The sequence below is a fragment of the Schistocerca cancellata genome, chromosome 2, assembly GCF_023864275.1.
Source record: "Schistocerca cancellata isolate TAMUIC-IGC-003103 chromosome 2, iqSchCanc2.1, whole genome shotgun sequence".
In the NCBI taxonomy this organism is placed as follows: Eukaryota; Metazoa; Arthropoda; class Insecta; order Orthoptera; family Acrididae; genus Schistocerca; species Schistocerca cancellata.
In genome coordinates, this window is record NC_064627.1 from 222573707 (window position 1) to 222593513 (window position 19807).

Sequence of the window (19807 nt, forward strand, 5' to 3'; positions counted from 1 at the left end):
GACATATCCTACCATGTGTCGCCAGCTTCGGACATGCTGAGGGTGGTAGTACCGTGCTGCAAGGCCAACGAGCTTAATGGGGCCCTCTCTCCTCCCGGTCAGGCGGATGTTCTGTGCGAGTGTGGCGAGTTGTAACTTGTCGGCCACCTGCTGGATAAACTTTGCGAACTGCAACATCTTTGTAAAGTAACTAACAAAGACATTTTAGCCGCAATGTTCTGGGAATAACTTATTTAAACCGATATAGGAAAGAACAGAGAAAGTACGGAATTTGGTTGATTGATTCGGGGGATGAGACCTAACAGCGACGTCATCGGTCGCATCGGATTGAGGAATGATGGGGGAGGAAGTCGGCCGTGTCCTTTCACAGGAACCATCCCGGCATTTGACTGAAGCGATTTGGGGAAATCACTAAAAATCTAAATCAGGATAGCCGGATGTGGGTTTTAACCGTCGTCCTCCCGAATGAGAGTCCAGTGTGCTACCCACTGCTCCACCTTGCTCGGTTAATGCGGATGTGAATCACAGCAATCATCCCGAGGGCGTTTCCACCTAACACTGCGAGCAAGCTATGAAGATGTGGCAAGTCAATTAGAATGTCATTTTGTTAACTATAGGTCTCGAAATTATAACTTTTTCTGCAAGTTCTGGATTGGAGAAAGGAAGAATCGTATTGAAACTATTGGTAATGTAAATATTTGGTTTCCATCAAATAACAGTAAAAATTACTTTACTGTTCGCACATACAGAATTTCAGTTTTTGGGCAAAGTGTTCACAAATTGAAATAAAAGAATTTATACCTGATTAAAACAGGCTGCTGTTTCTACAGGTTTCTGTACGCCGCAGTGCAGCAGTTATTCTTTTACAGTTTGTCATCTACAACCAGACAGAATCTGATATAGAAAACGGCTCTTCATCAAAATTACGCCTGAAATGTTACACTGATGTGGTCTACTTCATTTTACTTGTGTTTGTGTGCGTGAATGCGGTATTTTTACACTTATTTTTACAGGCTTCTACATGGTCTTCGCTGTGAAACTGCACTTTTAATTTACAATGTCTCACGATTTACAAGATACGAAACAAGATTGCGAACAGCTGAATATTTTCTTAGTGGGAGCTTATGTCTTTTTCTATGTGGCAGATTTTTTCAGTTACTATTTCTATTTGGAGTTGTTGCTACAATTGAGAATTTTCGGGTCTGTATTGATGTCCGGTCGTCTGAGGTCCATATCCACAAGGTGTATCGCAGATGTAGAATAACAGCTGTTACTCTTTAATGATGTTCTGTGTACCAATCTTTGCTTGTCTGTCTAATATAAACTGGGATGCAGTCTTGACATGTGAAATGGCAAATAAAGGTGTATTGTGTTTGTCTGCGTTGGTTGTTCTATTTCGTATGTTCTCTTACCTGTGAGACGCTCGAGGACAACATACTGGGTTCTCTGACGTAAGAAGTCATCGAGTCAGTAACTTATCTGGGAGTCTATTCCGTATGCACGTACCTTCGTTAACAGTCTGCAGTGGAGTACCGTGTCGAATGCTTTAAATGGGAACTCTGCCTGTCGCCCTTCATCGATGGCTCGCAGTATATCATGCGAGAAAAAGCAAGCTGGATTTCGTGGACATGAGCATTTTAGTCTGTTGGAAATTCATTATATTCGACATCAGAATATGCTCTAGAATTCTGCAGCAAACCCATGTTAAATATATTGGTCTGTAATTTTGCGCATCTGTTCATTTACACTTCTTATGTACAGGAGTCACTTGCGATTTTATGCAGTTGCTTGGCACTTTGCGCTGGTCGAGAGATTCGCGACAAATGCAGACTAAGTGAGGGGCCAATGACGCAGAGTAGAGTACTCTTTGTGATTCCATCCGGACCTGACGATTCATTTGTTTTCTACTCATTCAGTTGTTTCTGTACGTCAGGGATGCTTACTGTTATGCCATCCATACGAGTTTCCATACGATGGTCAAACGACGGTACGTTTGTACGATTCTCCTGAGTGAACTGTTTCTGAAACGCGGAATTTAAAACTTCAGCCTTCCTTTTTCTGTCTTCTATTGTGAAACCAGACTGCTCAACGAGTGACTCGATGGAAGCCTTAGACCCGCTTAGCGATTTTACATGGGACTGTAATTTTCTTAGAACATCTAGTAATGAATTGCCTAGAGACCAGCGCGCTTCCACTCGTGAGCCATTACTGTTTACAAACTCTGGCACAGATTTGAATTTGCGTGGAAGGACGTATCCACATCTGTCATCCAGGCTCAGATGGACTCCATGCTCAACCGGTCTACAACCGTTGTTGTTGCCGGAGGTGACAAAAAAATGGTTCGAATGGCTCTGAGCACAATGGGACTCAACATCTATGGTCATCAGTCCCCTAGAACTTAGAACTACTTAAACCTAACTAACCTAACGACACCACCCAACACCCAGTCATCACGAGGCAGTGTAAATCCCTGACCCCGCCGGGAATCGAACCCGGGAACCCGGAGGCGACAGCTCTGCATTAATTTTTTCTCACTTTATTCTGTACTGGTTTTGTTACATGGACTTCTTATTCCCCACCGAAATACTGAATTCAAATATAAAGCTGGGAAAATATTAATTTTAAACTCTTTCAGAATACTGGGAGAATGGTAACAAGTGAGGAAAATCCATTTATTGATAATGTTGGAAAAAATTTTGCTTCATGACAAGAACGTGCAAGCTGTCACCCATCTTCGAGTTCAGGGAAATGCAGTGCCCGTGGCGCGGAACAATGGGCTAAGAGGCGTAAAATTCGCAATCTCGTGTTGTCTCGAGGAAACAAGATTTGTATTGCCTCTAAACCGACAAATGTAGAAGGCGAACCAGAATTCCACCGACAAACTTTCAGAGGTTGTTCACGGATACCTCTCAAGTATTTTGGTTTAAGGGACCCTCGGTCTCCAGCAGCTCTTTACAGGCGTTGCATTTCGTTTAGTTCCCTGCCCTACTTAGCTTTGTATCTGTATTGCACGGAAGAGAGTGCACAACAGTGCAAATGTCGACGTGTGCGCTGTGTGTATTGTTTTCATTTGCTCGCGGTACATACTGTTGGCAACAGTAGTATCCACTTTACTCTTCCACTTCAAGGCTGCGTTCAGTACTGCTCGGTTCTTGGGATGTTTTTCAAGCAGTGTTAGTTGTAAGTTAACAGTGATAGACAGCTATAAGAAAGCGTTTACTGATGGGGAGTTGGATGATATGCACATCGTGTGCCCGTTTAGTGAATGCAATGGAAAAGCTGCACGATAACGCTTTGCTGAGGTGTTTTCAAAGTGATGGTAACAATGTCACACCACATTTGTTGGACTACTGGATGTAGCTTGTTGTACGTTTTTATTACTGCATACTGCAGGCTTCTCCGCTGTTGCGAGAACACAGCAACGAAGGTGACCGCGGTATCAAACCGTATAAATCATGACAATTACTCTGCAACGAGCCACCAGAGATCCTGTGTCCGTTGTACCAAAATACTCAGAAGGTATTCCTGAACAACCATTGAAAGTTTGTCGGTGGAGTTCTGGTTTCCGCTGCATATTTGCACCAGTGCAATTGCAATTATAACTGATTTTTGAAGATTTTTACTGCAAGATGCATTTAGTGTAATATTAGTTCAAGAATATATATTTTATGATTCGAAGGACATAAAGACATTAGCTGCTATTGAGGATTGAAATACATCAACGGGGAAAGTTTATAATTTGTTCCGGACTGGGACTGCAATCCGGATTTTTCCGTTTCTCGACAACGGCCTCGGCCATTCGGACATGTTTCATGGCTGACTCAACTTCCCAACTTATCCACACACTACTGACGTAGTGCTGCTGCCCCTTATCTTCGTTACAGCGATTCGCTGATTCCAGTAAGAGTTCGAGCGTGTTTGTGCTTCTGCACTGAAGGCAGCATGGGTCCGTCTCGCGAACATTAATGAAAAGCATTCACATGCGTCTTCTACGACCCCCAGTTATGGTTCCTATACTGGTAACTTAAATTTTCGAGGCGAGTCTCATTTTAGACCTAATATAACTGTGGGTCACCCCAGAAAACTACAAAAACATACGTTTATAGTGAACTTTAGCACACGCCATACGAGGAGAAAGTTTTAAATAAATTCAAGCCTCATTGCAGTTTTCAAAAAGGGAGTCGCCACAACACTCACAAATTTCCTACAAACTTAATCGCATATTCTTGGTATCATGCTGTATACGAGCAGTAAGCGAAATTTCGTTATTTGCCATGCTTTGTGGTATCGCAGTCTTGATGGATAGCAGTGTAATATACACTCCTGGAAATGGAAAAAAGAACACATTGACACCGGTGTGTCAGACCCAACATACTTGCTCCGGACACTGCGAGAGGGCTGTACAAGCAATGATCACACGCACGGCACAGCGGACACACCAGGAACCGCGGTGTTGGCCGTCGAATGGCGCTAGCTGCGCAGCATTTGTGCACCGCCGCCGTCACTGTCAGCCAGTTTGCCGTGGCATACGGAGCTCCATCGCAGTCTTTAACAATGGTAGCATGCCGCGACAGCGTGGACGTGAACCGTATGTGCAGTTGACGGACTTTGAGCGAGGGCGTATAGTGGGCATGCGGGAGGCCGGGTGGACGTACCGCCGAATTGCTCAACACGTGGGGCGTGAGGTCTCCACAGTACATCGATGTTGTCGCCAGTGGTCGGCGGAAGGTGCACGTGCCCGTCGACCTGGGACCGGACCGCAGCGACGCACGGATGCACGCCAAGACCATAGGATCCTACGCAGTGCCGTAGGGGACCGCACCGCCACTTCCCAGCAAATTAGGGACACTGTTGCTCCTGGGGTATCGGCGAGGACCATTCGCAACCGTCTCCATGAAGCTGGACTACGGTCCTGCACACCGTTAGGCCGTCTTCCTCTCACGCCCCAACATCGTACAGCCCGCCTCCAGTGGTGTCGCGACAGGCGTGAATGGAGGGACGAATGGAGACGTGTCGTCTTCAGCGATGAGAGTCGCTTCTGCCTTGGTGCCAATGATGGTCGTATGCGTGTTTGGCGCCGTGCAGGTGAGCGCCACAGTCAGAACTGCATACGACCGAGGCACACAGGGCCAACACCCGGCATCATGGTGTGGGGAGCGATCTCCTACACTGGCCGTACACCACTGGTGATCGTCGAGTGGACACTGAATAGTGCACGGTACATCCAAACCGTCATCGAACCCATCGTTCTACCATTCCTAGACCGGCAAGGGAACTTGCTGTTCCAACAGGACAATGCACGTCCGCATGTATCCCGTGCCACCCAACGTGCTGTAGAAGGTGTAAGTCAACTACCCTGGCCAGCAAGATCTCCGGATCTGTCCCCCATTGAGCATGTTTGGGACTGGATGAAGCGTCGTCTCACGCGGTCTGCACGTCCAGCACGAACGCTGGTCCAACTGAGGCGCCAGGTGGAAATGGCATGGCAAGCCGTTCCACAGGACTACATCCAGCATCTCTACGATCGTCTCCATGGGAGAATAGCAGCCTGCATTGCTGCGAAAGGTGGATATACACTGTACTAGTGCCGACATTGTGCATGCTCTGTTGCCTGTGTCTATGTGCCTGTGGTTCTGTCAGTGTGATCATGTGATGTATCTGACCCCAGGAATGTGTCAATAAAGTTTCCCCTTCCTGGGACAATGAATTCACGGTGTTCTTATTTCAATTTCCAGGAGTGTACACAGAGCTGACACAAGACAAGGCATACCTCCTAATATGGCGTCGGACGTCCTTTTGCCCGGCGTAGTTCAAATGGTTCAAATGGCTCTGAGCACTATGCGACGTAACTTCTGAGGTCATCAGTCGCCTAGAACTTAGAACTAATTAAACCTAACTAACCTGAAGACATGACACGCATCCATGCCCGAGGCAGGATTCGAACCTGTGACCGTAGCGGTCGCTCGGCTCCAGACTGCAGCGCCTAGAACCGCACGGCCACTCCATCCGTCTGCAGCAGAAATGCTGAGTCATGCCTGTATAGCCGTCCATATTGCGAAAATAATGCCAGTGTATAATTTTGTGCACGAACTGACCGCTCGATTACGTCCCATAAATGTTCAATGGGATTCACGTCGGGTGATCTGGGTGTCTAAATCATCCGCTCGAATTGTCCAGAATGTTCATCAAATCAATCGCCAACAATTGTGGCTCTGTGACGTGACATCGTCGTTTGGGGACGTAAGTCCATGAATGGCGGCAAATGGTCTGCAAGTAGCTGAAAATTACTGTTACCAGCCAATGATCGGTTCAGTTGGACCAGAGGACCAGGCCATTCCCTGCAAACACAGACCACAGCATTATGGAGCCCCCACCAGCTTGCACAATGCCTGTTGACAACTTGGGTCCATGGCATCGTGAGACCTGCGCCACACACTAACCGTATCAACAGTTCTTACCAACTGAAATTCGGGACTCATCTAACCACATCTCCTGCGCAGGAGAGCTTCTGTGAAGTTGGGAAGGTAGGAAACGAGGTACTGGCGGAATTAAAGCTGTGAGGACGGGGCGTGAGTCGTGCTTGGGTAGCTCAGTCGGTAGAGCGCTTGCCCGGGAAAGGCAAAGGTCCCGAGTTCGAGTCTCGGTCCGGCACACATTTTAATCTGCCAGGAAGTTTGATATCAGTGCACACTCCGCTCTAGAGTGAAAATTTCATTCTGCTGAATAATTAATTTAGAACAATCTTATCACTGATACTGTCACAGAATAAAAGGGTATAATTTTGATTGGATAGTTTCAACACAATTATTACAGCTCGCACAGGACGCAGCTGCACTCTAGTTATAAAAATCTGGCACTAACGTTTCATCTACTGGACGTCAACGTCCCATCTTTCTTCCAGTTTTCCCTCACGACGAACACTCGCTGTCGCCGCTGCGACACCGGCTGCTGCAGCGATGACAGCGACGAATCTGAGCGTCCCACGAGTTGACAGGGTTCCGGCGAACGCCTATCAGGCATTTCTGCGAGTGTGTCGCGCGGCGCGATGGCCGTCATATTTCGAGCTGGCGAGACAAGGGAAGGCCGGGTGCCCCGCGGCGGCTCAGAGCGGCAGGAATTTCCCTGGGCCGCGCTCGCCTCGCCTCGCCTTCCTTCCCTTCCCTCCCCTGCGCCCGCCGGCCGGAGGCCGCGACAAAACCGGGCCCGTGACGGCCAAATGTCGCCCTCCGGCCGTGGCTTTTTGCCGGCGCGCGCCGCGCTGTCCGTCAGCCGGTGACGGATGCGGCGCTGCCGCCGCCGGCCCCCGGCCGCCGCCGGCTTTTTGCGGACCCCGCGGCCGTCATTACTCGCGGTCCTCCGCGGCGACACGTGTTTCGTGCGCGGCCGTCCCGCGGGCCCCGGGCGCGCCCACCTAATTGCTCATTGTGCGCCGTCGACGCCGCAGCGAAGGGCCGGGCCCGGCCAGTGCGCCATTTTAATTGTCTGCGGCGCCGGCGCCGTAACTCACCCCGGGCACCGCGGCGTGTAATTGGCGAAATAAGAGCGTGCCGTGGCACGGCGCAACTGCCGGCGATCGCGAGAATGCGCCCCAACTATGCGGCAGCGACGCCACCGGCCAACTGACTCCCGTTTCGGTAAAAAGCCGATCCGGCACCGCTCCCGCTTCCAGGAATTCCGGTAACTCCACTCGACCTAATAGCAATCCTTATACCGGGCTGCCATAACGAGATATGACACTACAGTCAAGTACAGTGAGGTAACGGCCCGACACTATGGCTTCTACTTATACAGGGTGTTACAAAAAGGTACGGCCAAACTTTCAGGAAACATTCCTCACACACAAATAAAGAAAAGATGTTACTTGGACATGTGTCCGGAAACGCTTAATTTCCATGTTAGAGCTCATCTTAGTTTCGTCAGTATGTTCTGCACTTCCTCGATTCACCGCCATGATTTCATACGGGATATTCTGCCTGTGCTGCTAGAACATGTGCCTTTACAAGTACGACACAACATGTGGTTCATGCACGATGGAACTCCTGCACATTTCAGACGAAGTGTTCGTACGCTTGTCAACAACAGATTCGGTGACCGATGGATTGGTAGAGGCGGACCGATTGCATGCCCTCCACGCTCTCCTGACCTCAACCCTCTTGACTTTCATTTATGGGGGCATTTGAAAGCTCTTGCCTACGCAACCCCGGTACCAAATGTAGAGAATCTTCGTGCTCGTATTGTGGACGGCTGTGATACAATACCCCATTCCCAGGGCTCCATCAGCGCATCAGGGATTCCATTGGACGGAGGGTGGATGCATGTATCCTCGCTAACGGAGGACATTTTGAACATTTCCTGTGTTTGAAGTCACGCTGGTACGTTCTGTTGCTGTGTGTTTCCATTACATGATTAATGTGATTTGAAGAGAAGTAATAAAATGAGCTCTAACATGGAAAGTAAGCGTTTACGTACACATGTCCACATAACATATTTTCTTTCTTTGTGTGTGAGGAATGTTTCCTGAAAGTTTGGGCGTACCTTTTTGTAACACCCTGTATTACACGTTCATTTGCTGGCTTCTACCTTCGGGCCCCTCGCCAGGCGTTGAAGGTCCAACGTACGTCTACCGGCCCCTGTGCCATCCTCTATCTTGCGACGTCATGCGGGTCGATTTGGAACTCCATGTAGTGAGCACGCCGCTCTCCCGGCCGTTTTGCGCACTTTCCAGACTGTGAAGCCGCTACTGCTCTGTCACGTAGCTTCTCAGTTCGCATTGGTGTAAGGAGCGTAAACATTGGGCGATTGGACAGTGGAAAAACGTTGTGTGGAGTGACGAATCGCGGTGCACAATGTGGCGATCCGATGGCGGGGTGTGGGTATGGGGAATGCCCGGTGAACGTCAGCTGGCAGCGTGTGTAGTGCCAACAGTGAAATTCGGGGACTGTGGTGTTAAGGTATTGTCGTGTTTTTCCTGGAGGAGCTTGCACCACTTCTTGTTTTGCGTGGCACTATCACAGCACAGGCTTGCATTGGTGTTTTAAGCATTTTCTTTTTTTTTTTTTTTGCTTCCTACTGTCGAAGAGAAATTCGGGGATGGCGATTGCATATTTCAACACGATAGAGCAACTGTTCATAACGCACGGCCTTGGGCGGGGTTATTACACAACAATAACATCCCTGTAATGGACTGGCCTGCACAGAGTCCTGACGTGAATCATATGGAGCACCTTTCGGATGTTTTGGAACGCCGACTTCGTGCCAGGCCTCAGCCACCGAAATCGATACCTCTCCTCAGTGCAGCACTCCGTGAAGAATGGGCTGTCATTCCCCAAGAAACCTTCCAGCACCTGACTGTACGTATGCCTGCGGTAGCGGAAGCTATCATCAAGGCCAAGGGTGGGCCAACACCATAATGAATTCCAGCATTACCGATGGAGGACGCCGCGAACTTGTAAGTCATTTTCAGCCAGATGTCCGGATACTTTTGATCACGTAGTGTATATGCTTAAAATTATACTCAGGGGTCAGTTAGGGGTCGATATAGATTAATGTAGAAAACAAAAGTACAACTTCAAACAGCCAAAATAGCTATTGTACAGCATTTGTTGTGAAGACCGGTTTCTGCAAACTACGTTGCCATCATCAGATCTTCTGCAGTGTACTTCTGCAGTGCAGATCTGTTGATGGTAATGTAGTTTGCTGATACCGGTCACCACAATAAATGCTGTACAATAGCGATCTTGCTGTTTGAAGTTTTCTGTAGCTCATTTTGTGATTCATTATTTGTTTCAGCCACAGTTGCGATTTCATGGGTGATTACCGGTTTCGGCTGTGTGAGCCACTTACAGGTGTTTCCCGCTTAGTTTCAGCGTGACACGTTAACTTAGTCACCCTGTATGATTACCTCAGGATACACGGTGAGTAATGGAGAGATACTTGATGTTGAAAATGACTAAGTGACGGAAGGAAAAATAGTAAATGCATACAACCTAGTGTCGAAGACGTAACTGTAGTATTTGATTCCAAAGGACAAGAAAAGACGAGATCACGACCTACAGGGCTGGGGTTCGTGACATTAGTAAGTGTTGCGGACTGAGGACTTCCATTCTGATGAAAATCTCGCTACCGTCAAAAATACTAATAATGGTGTCGTGGTAGGACGTATGCGTGAGTTCTAGAGCAGCACACACACAATGAAAGTAACACAGAACAGGGAATAGTAAAGTATATCACTGAACTTTGTTAACGCAGGTTAGAGCAAACGTAGAATCCAGCTTTAGTTTATCTGTCCTGCGTTTATTACAGTTTCATGAACAAAAACTGAATAATTAATGTTCTCTCAACTAAAGTAGGAAGTAAACTATTCTTCTGTTTTTGTATAATATTCGAAGAACAGTTCCAAACCAGGAGTACTCCGTTAAATCTCTAGGCAGGCGGTCTCTGTCCATACACGGTAATACTAATTCACTGTTCTGTTTCTACTGAAGACTAACGACTGTCCACCGAGCGAGGTGGCGCAGTGGTTAGCACACTGGACTCGCACTCGGGATGACGACGGTTCAATCCCGCGTCCGGCCATCCTGATTTAGGTTTTCCGTGATTTCCCTAAATCGCTCCAGGCAAATGCCGGGATGGTTCCTTTGAAAGGGCACGGCCGACTTCCTTCCCCGTCCTTCCCGAGACCGATTACCTCGCAGTTTGGTCTCTTCCCTCAAAACAACCCAACCCCTAACGACTGTCTATCTCTCGGCCAGTGTTTGTATCTCACTTGACGACTTGAAGTCACGGAGAACGTTCTGCAGGAACCCCTATCAAGACACGGACTGAATTATGACTTGCCATGACAACTTCTGATAGTGTATGGTTACTTAAGCGCGTGTGTCTTTCCAGTGGCGCTGCTGGTCCAGGGGGCGTAATTCTCACGGGCAGCATGGTTGGTTTGTGCGGAGTAACGTTTCTGCCGCTCACGGACGTCCACTATACTTCTGTAACCAACTACCCCAAACTCTTCTTGTGTCGTATCACAGCACACCATACTAAGTATGCAACAACGACATGGGTGCATGAAGCTGGAGACTGCACTGTACAAAAAGCGTGAAATGAGCAGCATGGACGTCCAATGTCTCACACGTTGTCTGTGTTTTAGCGTAAGAGTTACGTGACTGATAGAAAATTACTGAATGTGGCTACCGCAGAAAAGCGATTTGACAATAAAGACATAAAACCAAGATACCAATTTGTAAATGATATTAACTAACGAATACGAACCCCTCAGTCCAGAAAGACTCCAGCCTGGATAATTAACAAATAGAGAAAAAATTATGTAGTGTTTTTAAAGTTTTAGATGATGTAAGGTATACAGCGTCGCCACCACTCCCCCCTCACTTGAATGCAACGCACAGAACGTTCGTACAACCGTATGAAACTATCGGAAAAGATCTTTGAGCTGTTGTTTAGCACGGGCGTCACATTGGCTTGAACGTCGGTTATGTCGTCAAAGGGTTCACTCCAGCAGTGATTTTCTACACTTTCTCGTTTTTTTTTTTTTTTTGTAGGTTCGCATTGATAATACGAAATCTCGCCACTCCTGATGATTATTTCCAGAAAAGAATTGTCCACATTTTGCATTTTAATCGAGTAAGGACAAGCTTCCACGCGTCGTTTTTGTTCGGGAGTCAGAGTGCGCTGGACAGACTTTGCAAATTTCTCTCTCCTTCGTAACATTCTGGAGAATGTCTTGAACGCTTAGTGAAGTCAGGTTGCTCCACTGATATCTGTGACAACAATGTCGACGCACTACGGCCACCACGTCCCCTACTTAACGCTGTCTGCCCACAACTGACTAGTCGAAGGCACATCTACTGTTTGCAGCGGTTACTACTATCTGCCACCGTAGTTCTTGCGTTGTGTCTCCTACACGCTAGGAATAAAATCAGTCTCTTAACTTTATGGACTGGCGGAACATTCCATAGTCTTATACCTCGTCTTATGGTAATTACATTTGTTAAGAACATTTACATATTGGTGTTTTGATTTTACGCTCAGATGACAAGAGTCATGGGATAACGAAGTTCACAGTCTATATAGTTAGCGATAGTATTGCGTACGCAAGGAGGCAGGAGAAGGAGATTACTGTTTAACGCCCCGTCGACAACGAGGTCATTAGAGATAGAGCTGAAGCTCGAATTAGTGAAGGATGGGAAAGGAAAGAGCTGTGCCCTTTCGAAGAAACCATCCGGGTATTTTCCCTTACGCGATTTAGGGAAATCACAGAAAAACTAAACCAGGATGGCCAGACGCAGGTTTGAACCGCCGTCCTCCCGAATTCGAGTCCAGTGCGTGCATGAGGTATAAAAGGGTCATGAATTGGCGGAGCTGTCATTTGTAATCAGGTGATTCATGCGAAAAGGTTTCCGATGTGATTATGGCCGCACGACGGCAGACTTTGATCACGGAATGATAGTTGGAGCTTGACACATGGGACATTTCATTTCGTAAATCATTAGGGAATTCAATATTCCGAGATCTACAATGTAAAGAGTGTTCCCACAATACTACATTTCAGGCATTACCTCTCACCACAGTCAACGTGCCTTCACTTAACGACCAAGAGCAGCAGCGTTTGCTTAGAGTTGTCAGTGCTAACAGACAAGCAACAATGAATGAAATACTCGCCGCCATCAATGTGGGTCGTACGAGGTACTTACCTGTTAAAACAGTGCGGCGAAATTTGGCATTAATGGACTATGGCAACAGAAGACCGACGCGAGTGCCTTTGCTAACAGCACGAGATCGCCTGTGGCGACTCTCCTGGGCTCGTGACCATGTCGGTTGGAACCTTGACGTGTGGAAAACCGTGACCTGGTCAGACGAATACCGATCTCAGTTGGTAGGGACTGATGGTACGTTTCGAATATGGTACACAACAAGTTGTCAACAACTCCATTATGGTGTGGTCTTTGTTGAAATGGAACAGAGTAGGTCCTCCAGTCCATACGAACAGATCATCGATTGGAAATGGTTAGTTCTGTCTTCAACAACGGAATTCGTACGGATAACAATGCGCGGTGTCACTGGGCCACAACTGTTCGCGATTCGTTTGAAGAACACTTCGATAATTCGAGCGAATTATATGGCAATACCATGAACTTCATTGAACAAATGGTCTAAGTCACGTGGAGTTGCTGGACTGCGCCCGTCGAGAGGTGGTCCGACACATTATGAGGTATCCCCTGACTTTTGTCATCTCAGTTTGTATCTTTAACGTCAAGTAATTTTTTCTACTGTAATAAATGTCGTGTGACTATGGCCTCCCGCCGGATAGACCGTTCGCCGGGAACAAGTCTATCGATCTGAAGGCACTTCGACGAATTGCGCGTCAGTGTGGATGAAATGATGATGATAATGATTCGGACCACATAACACTCAGTCCCTGGGCGGAGAAAATCTCCGACCCAGCCGGGAATCGAACTCGGGCCCTTAGGCTTGACATTCCGTTGCGCAGACCACTCAGATATCCGGGGCGGACTTTTCTACGGTAGTTTCAATTGAATGTTGTATCGATGAAACACCCCACACACCGATATTCGTCACAACACGCAGGAAACCCAGCGTAACACGCCCAAGAAGGAAGACAAATACGAACTCTTGGTTTGCAATTTCCACTCCGTGCTGAACGCAGTTGGACGCAGTGTTCTCGCGTTGCGTGTCGCGGGCCGAAATGCAGAAGCGGCGGCTGTCAGCGCGGTGTGGCAGTGTGTGGCGTGAGCAGGCGCTGAGCTCTGCCGCCGGCGTAGTGGCGAGGACGCGGCGGCGCGGCGCGGCGCGCGGGCCGGCCTTGGGCCGCGGATTCCTGCAGCGGCGGACGGCAAAAACACAGACTCCGGCTCTGGCTGTGACAGCGGCCGCGGCTCTCTCTCTCCCTTCTGTCCACGCTGCGCGGCTGTCCTCTCTGGGAACTTTCACCCTCACCCTGGAAGCCGGTCACCTTCCCACCGTCATAAATCCTACTGTCCGAGTACAGTGCGAGTCTGTTGCATAGCCAAAATTGCTGTGAATGTTCGAGTTTTCTCAGAGTTTGGGACACTCCAAGTTTGCAGCCGGTTGTCGTTTCCTTTAGGTGGGCTGCCTAAGTCATTCCTAAGACGACAAACACGCAGTTATTTGAGGGGTGCCCGGACGAAATATTGTGCATGGTAGTAAACGAGGACTCTAGAAACGTCACTGATAACTAAAACTGTTAATTTAATGGCCTTTTTGACACTGAAGAGAGTATTCTGCTGAGACTCAAGTTCGCAAAAATGCAATTTATCTAAAAATTTCATCAAAAGGGGCAGCAGCCAGCATCAAAGGTAATGTTGTTGACCTGATGGTTCTCACATAATGGTTTTGGCATAATGGTCTTCACATGGTATGAAGCAGGACTAATATGCTGTAGACACAGTGACTATAAACGGTGGTGTGGTCATGACTAAATGGTACCTTGGTGGACAATGGCATTGACCTGACTAATTAATGGCAAGGAAACTGCCGGTTATTGGCAAGGAGATGGCAAGGTGACGGCCGGTTATTGGCAAGGTGACGGCCGGTTATTGGCAAGGTGACGGCCGGTTATTGGCAAGGTGACGGCCGGTTATTGGCAAGGTGACGGCCGGTTATTGGCAAGGTGACGGCCGGTTATTGGCAAGGTGACGGCCGGTTATTGGCAAGGTGACGGCCGGTTATTGGCAAGGTGACGGCCGGTTATTGGCAAGGTGACGGCCGGTTATTGGCAAGGTGACGGCCGGTTATTGGCAAGGTGACGGCCGGTTATTGGCAAGGTGACGGCCGGTTATTGGCAAGGTGACGGCCGGTTATTGGCAAGGTGACGGCCGGTTATTGGCAAGGTGACGGCCGGTTATTGGCAAGGTGACGGCCGGTTATTGGCAAGGTGACGGCCGGTTATTGGCAAGGTGACGGCCGGTTATTGGCAAGGTGACGGCCGGTTATTGGCAAGGTGACGGCCGGTTATTGGCAAGGTGACGGCCGGTTATTGGCAAGGTGATGGCCGGTTATTGGCAAGGTGACGGCCGGTTATTGGCAAGGTGACGGCCGGTTATTGGCAAGGTGACGGCCGGTTATTGGCAAGGTGACAGCCGGTTATTGGCAAGGTGACAGCCAGTTATTGGCAAGGTGACAGCCAGTTATTGGCAAGGTGACGGCCGGTTATTGGCAAGGAGATGGCCGGGTGACGGCCGGTTATTGGCAAGGAGATGGCCGAGTGACGGCCGGTTATTGGCAAGGTGACGGCCGGTTATTGGCAAGGTGACGGCTAAATGATGACATTGTGAAGACTAGATAATGATATGGTGATGATGTTCTGACATGATGATGAAAATTGATGATGAAGATAGTGGTGATGGTGGTGGTGGTGGTCTTGATATGAAAGAACAAATATATCTTGCTGTGATACATTTGTAAATTGCATTTGAAGTTCTTACTATAAAACTGAAGACTGACAATGGCAACGAAAGCGTTTCTGAAGAAGAGAAATTTGTTAACATAGAGTATAGATTTAAGTGTCAGGAAGATGTTTCTGAAAGTATTTGTATGGAGTGTAGCCATGTATGGAAGTGAAACATGGGCGATAAATAGTTTGGACAAGAAGAAAATAGAAGCTTTTGAAATGTGGTGCTACAGAAGAATGCTGAAGATTAGATGGGTAGATCACATAACTAATGAGGAGGTATTGAATAGAATTGGGTAGAAGAGAAATTTGTGGCACAGCTTGACAAGAAGAAAGGACTGGTTGGTAGGACATGTTCTGAGGCATCAAGGCATCACACATTTAGCATTGGAGGGCAGCGTGGAGGCTATTAGTCGTAGACGGAGACCAAGAGATGAATACACTAAGCAGATTCAGAATGATGTAGGGTGCAGTAGGTACTTGGAGCTGAAGAATCTTGCACAGAATAGAGTAGCACGGAGAGCTGCATCAAACCAGTCTCAGGACTGAAGACCACAACAACAACAACTGACTCAAAGGCTGAAGACATTTATGTCAGATTACATTCTTCTGCAGCGGTCACAGTGAACTCAGTTCGGAATCGACGCCGGCAGAAAATTATACAAGACAAGGGAGGTCTCAAGTTACATTAAGCTGTCGGCGTCTCGCGTCACTTGCGGAAGACGTGCGTCCTTAATAAACCGGCGGCGGTGCGGATGGCGGGAAGAATGCGTACTCAGGGGGGCCGTAATTTGTTTAAGAGCCTGCCTGCCCGCCTGCCGCCAGCCAGCCTAATAAACCCCCCCTCCCCTCATCCCACCTCCTGAGCCTCTTGCGCTCCGCGCCACCACACATGACCACCTGCCCCGGGGCTCGTAAATATAATTATCAAAATTCCTCGGGCGGCCGTGCCTCATAAACGCGCTGCGCGGCCGCAATAAAACGGCTCGCGAGTTAATTTGCCACGGCAGCGGGAGTCCCCGTCCGCGCTTCTGGGCTGCGGCGACTGCTGTCGAGGCAATCGTCACGACCCTCTTCAGCTACCAACTGTCCCAACTCCCTAAGAAGTATGTAAACAGCACTGCGTACAAGAAAGGAAGAGCAGTTACGAATGATTTTGTTTGATAGACGATTTAAGAACTGGAGGAAAAGCAATACTTCACTAAATTAGAAATTTCTATAGTAAGTGTCTGCAGAAGAAACCATTTACTCGGTACTGGAGCAAGCCTACACAATTTTTCCTTCACAAGAAGGGATACAAACCAGTCAGCCTACTCCCTTAAATGAAACTGTCCTCACCCTAAGGTTTGAGTCAACAACATGCTGCTTCAACGAACATGGTCCTTTAGGGGACGTCGTGATCTTGTCTTCCTCTCGCCCACGTACTGTCTTATCCGTCTAATTAAGCGTTATTCATTACACTTTAATGTTGACTCCAGTCGACGATGCAACTCTGAATTTCTTTCTTCAAAAACCACGCGTGAGATTTATTTTATTCTATCACTGCTACATGCAAACCATTAGTTATACAGAAAAAAATAAAAAGGAACTTTCTGTAGGAATTTTGATGTACTCGAATTTTGTGTACTGGGATACATTTTCGCTGGAGGTCACAGTTTTCGAGTTATGCAAGGAAAACGCGATGAACGTCACTTCTGCATATTTTTCTTGAGTTAGTCTAAAACTATGCCCTCTAGCAAAAAAGTATCCCAGTACAAAATTTAAATATATTAAATTGCCTATAAGAAGGCCCTGTTCATCTTTTCTGTAGGACCAATAGTTTGCATGTAGCAAACGAGAAAATACGGACATCTTGCATGTGGTATTTGAAGGCATTGTGGGTTCCATAAACCACAGTGATAGGGGCAGCTGAATCACGCTGTGCAAATCTTCACCGGAATCGAAACAAGTCATATGAGACAGAAAAATCTAGGGCCCAATTGAAAATGTAGCCCCGAACCTGTGGATGTGCAATCTGCCTATTACCCTCTTAGCCACTGTACTTCTGAAGTCTATGATATTCCCCACAGTTATTAGGTACGGCACATAAAGAAAGCTGTAACTTAATTAAGCAAAGAAAGTACTGGTTTTAGTAGAGCACAAAGGATGAGTTGTGGCTAGCAATCTTTTACTGAACACGATTCCTACAATCAGTCTCGATGGAAATTGCGTCACAGCTCAATATCTAGAGCGTATTTTTTCGTGTTACGTCACAGTATCGTCAAACACTTCACGTCATTCTGTAACAGAAGCTTTGGTGGCGTATACTCTTGTATTGTCCCCTGTAAGGTACCTATAGATCTTGTCGTTAGATGTCAGTTCTGTTAAAGGTTCAAGGCCTGAGAAAACGGCTTCTGTCATCCTGGAAGACAATTCCCGCAGCGTACTCATGAAAGGCAATACTTGGTCACCAAGAAAGTTGGAAAAAAATCCTTGTTCATCTTTAGGATAACCTTATGAACTGCCAAGTCACAGTACGGAAAACACCTCTGAACGGTCTCATTACCACCTCCACCCTTAACTACACCCTCCTCATTATGTGAGTTCAACGCCTTATTAGGCAGTCACTGTACTCAACACTTTGCATCATTTAAAAATAGGCGAAATAGCGACTCGTCGAACCCCACTACTGTGCAGTTTGCATGTGGTTTGTCCCACTGAAGACGTGCAACTTTATTTCACGCTGCGAGCAACGGCCGTTTTCCGAGATATCTGTCTCTACATATCCAGTGCATGCATTTCTTTCGCAATATTTGCTAGTAAAAAGGTTGAGACGGACTTGTTTTCACTGACAGCAACAGTTTCTGTTTGGGTTTAAAATCGACTGTCACTGAAAAGGCATGACAGACGTGTCCGGCCCCTGCCGATCAGGATCTTTTTACCATCTGTGTTCTTACGCCGCGTTACTTGGCTGCAAGGGGTGCACCAATGCTTGCAGACACGCTGGGCAGTCAGCGTAGGAACACCAACAATTCGGGCAACTACATTCACATTAAGGTCATCGACACGTCCAAACACGACTGCTGTTTTCTGACATTCTGTCATGTCCCCATGTCCGCCCATTTTACTGTGCTGATTTCATATAATCGACTGGCACATTTTCACCACTTCACTGCCGTGACTGACACTGGGGTGACAAAAGTTACGGCATAACGATATCAACACACACACACGACGGTAGATTCACTTATACTGAATATAAAAGGCGAGTGCACTAGCGGAGCTGTCAATTGATTCATGTGAAAAGGTTTCCGACATGATTATGGCTGCACTACAGGGATTAACAGATTTTGAACGCGAGATGGTACTTGAAGTTAGACACATGGGACATTCCAGTTCGGAAATCGTTCGGTAATTCAATATTCCGAGATCCACACTGTCAAGAGTGTGCCAAGAATCAAAAATTAAATAAAAAAAATCAGGCATTATCTGTCACTACGGAAACGCAGTGACCGAACGCATTCACCTAACGATTGACAGTAGTGGCGTAGAGTTGTCAGTGCTAACAGACAGGCAAGACTGCGTGAAATAAGCGCAGAAATCAATGTGGGACGTACAAGGAGCGTATTCGTTTGGGCAGTGCTGCGAAAACTGGCATTAATGGGCTAAGGCAGCAAACAACTAACGCCAATGTTCTTGCTAACAGCACATCTCCTGCGGCGCCTTTCCTGGGATCGTGGCCGTATCGGTTGCGTCAGACGAGTCCCGGTTTCAGTTGGTAAGAAGTGATGATAGGGTTTGAGGGTGGCGCAGACCCCTCGAAGTCATTGACCCAAGTCGTCAACAAGGTATTGTGCAGGCTTGTGATGGCTCCATAATGACGAGGGCTGTGTTTAATTTATTTGGTTATGTTCGTCTACAAGGAGACCATTTGCAGCCATGCATCGACATCATGTTCCCAAAAACGATGGAATGTTTATGGATGACAATACGTCACGTCACCTGGCCACAGCTCTTCACGACTGGTTTGAAGAACGTTCTGAACAATCCGATCAGATGACCTGGCCACCCAGACTGCCCTACAAGAATCCCATGGAACATTTATGAAATGCCGGCCGCGGTGGCCAAGCGGTTCTAGGCGCTTCAGTCCGAAAACCGCGCGACTGCTACGGTCGCAGGCTCGAATCCTGCCTCAGACGTGGATGTGTGTGATGCCCTTAGGTTAGTTAGGTTTAAGTTGTTCTAAGTTCTAGGGGACTGATTACCTCAGATGTTAAGCCCCATAGTGCTCAGACCCAAGAACCATTTGAAGTTATGAAATACACTATTGGCCATTAAAATAGCTCCACCACGAAGATGACGTGCTACAGACGCGAAATTTAACAG

The 19807-nt window shown here is 47.6% G+C and overlaps 1 protein-coding gene and 1 non-coding gene across 2 annotated transcripts in view; one reads left to right on the forward strand and one right to left on the reverse strand.

Moving 5' to 3' along the window:
* LOC126152618 (protein Wnt-1-like) overlaps positions 1-19807 on the reverse strand; it is a 218193-nt gene that overhangs the window by 119992 nt on the left and 78394 nt on the right. The gene's annotated exons all lie outside the window — the stretch shown is intronic.
* On the forward strand, positions 6578-6652 carry Trnas-gga (transfer RNA serine (anticodon GGA)). Its single transcript has one exon. It is a non-coding gene; the product is annotated as a tRNA-Ser (tRNA).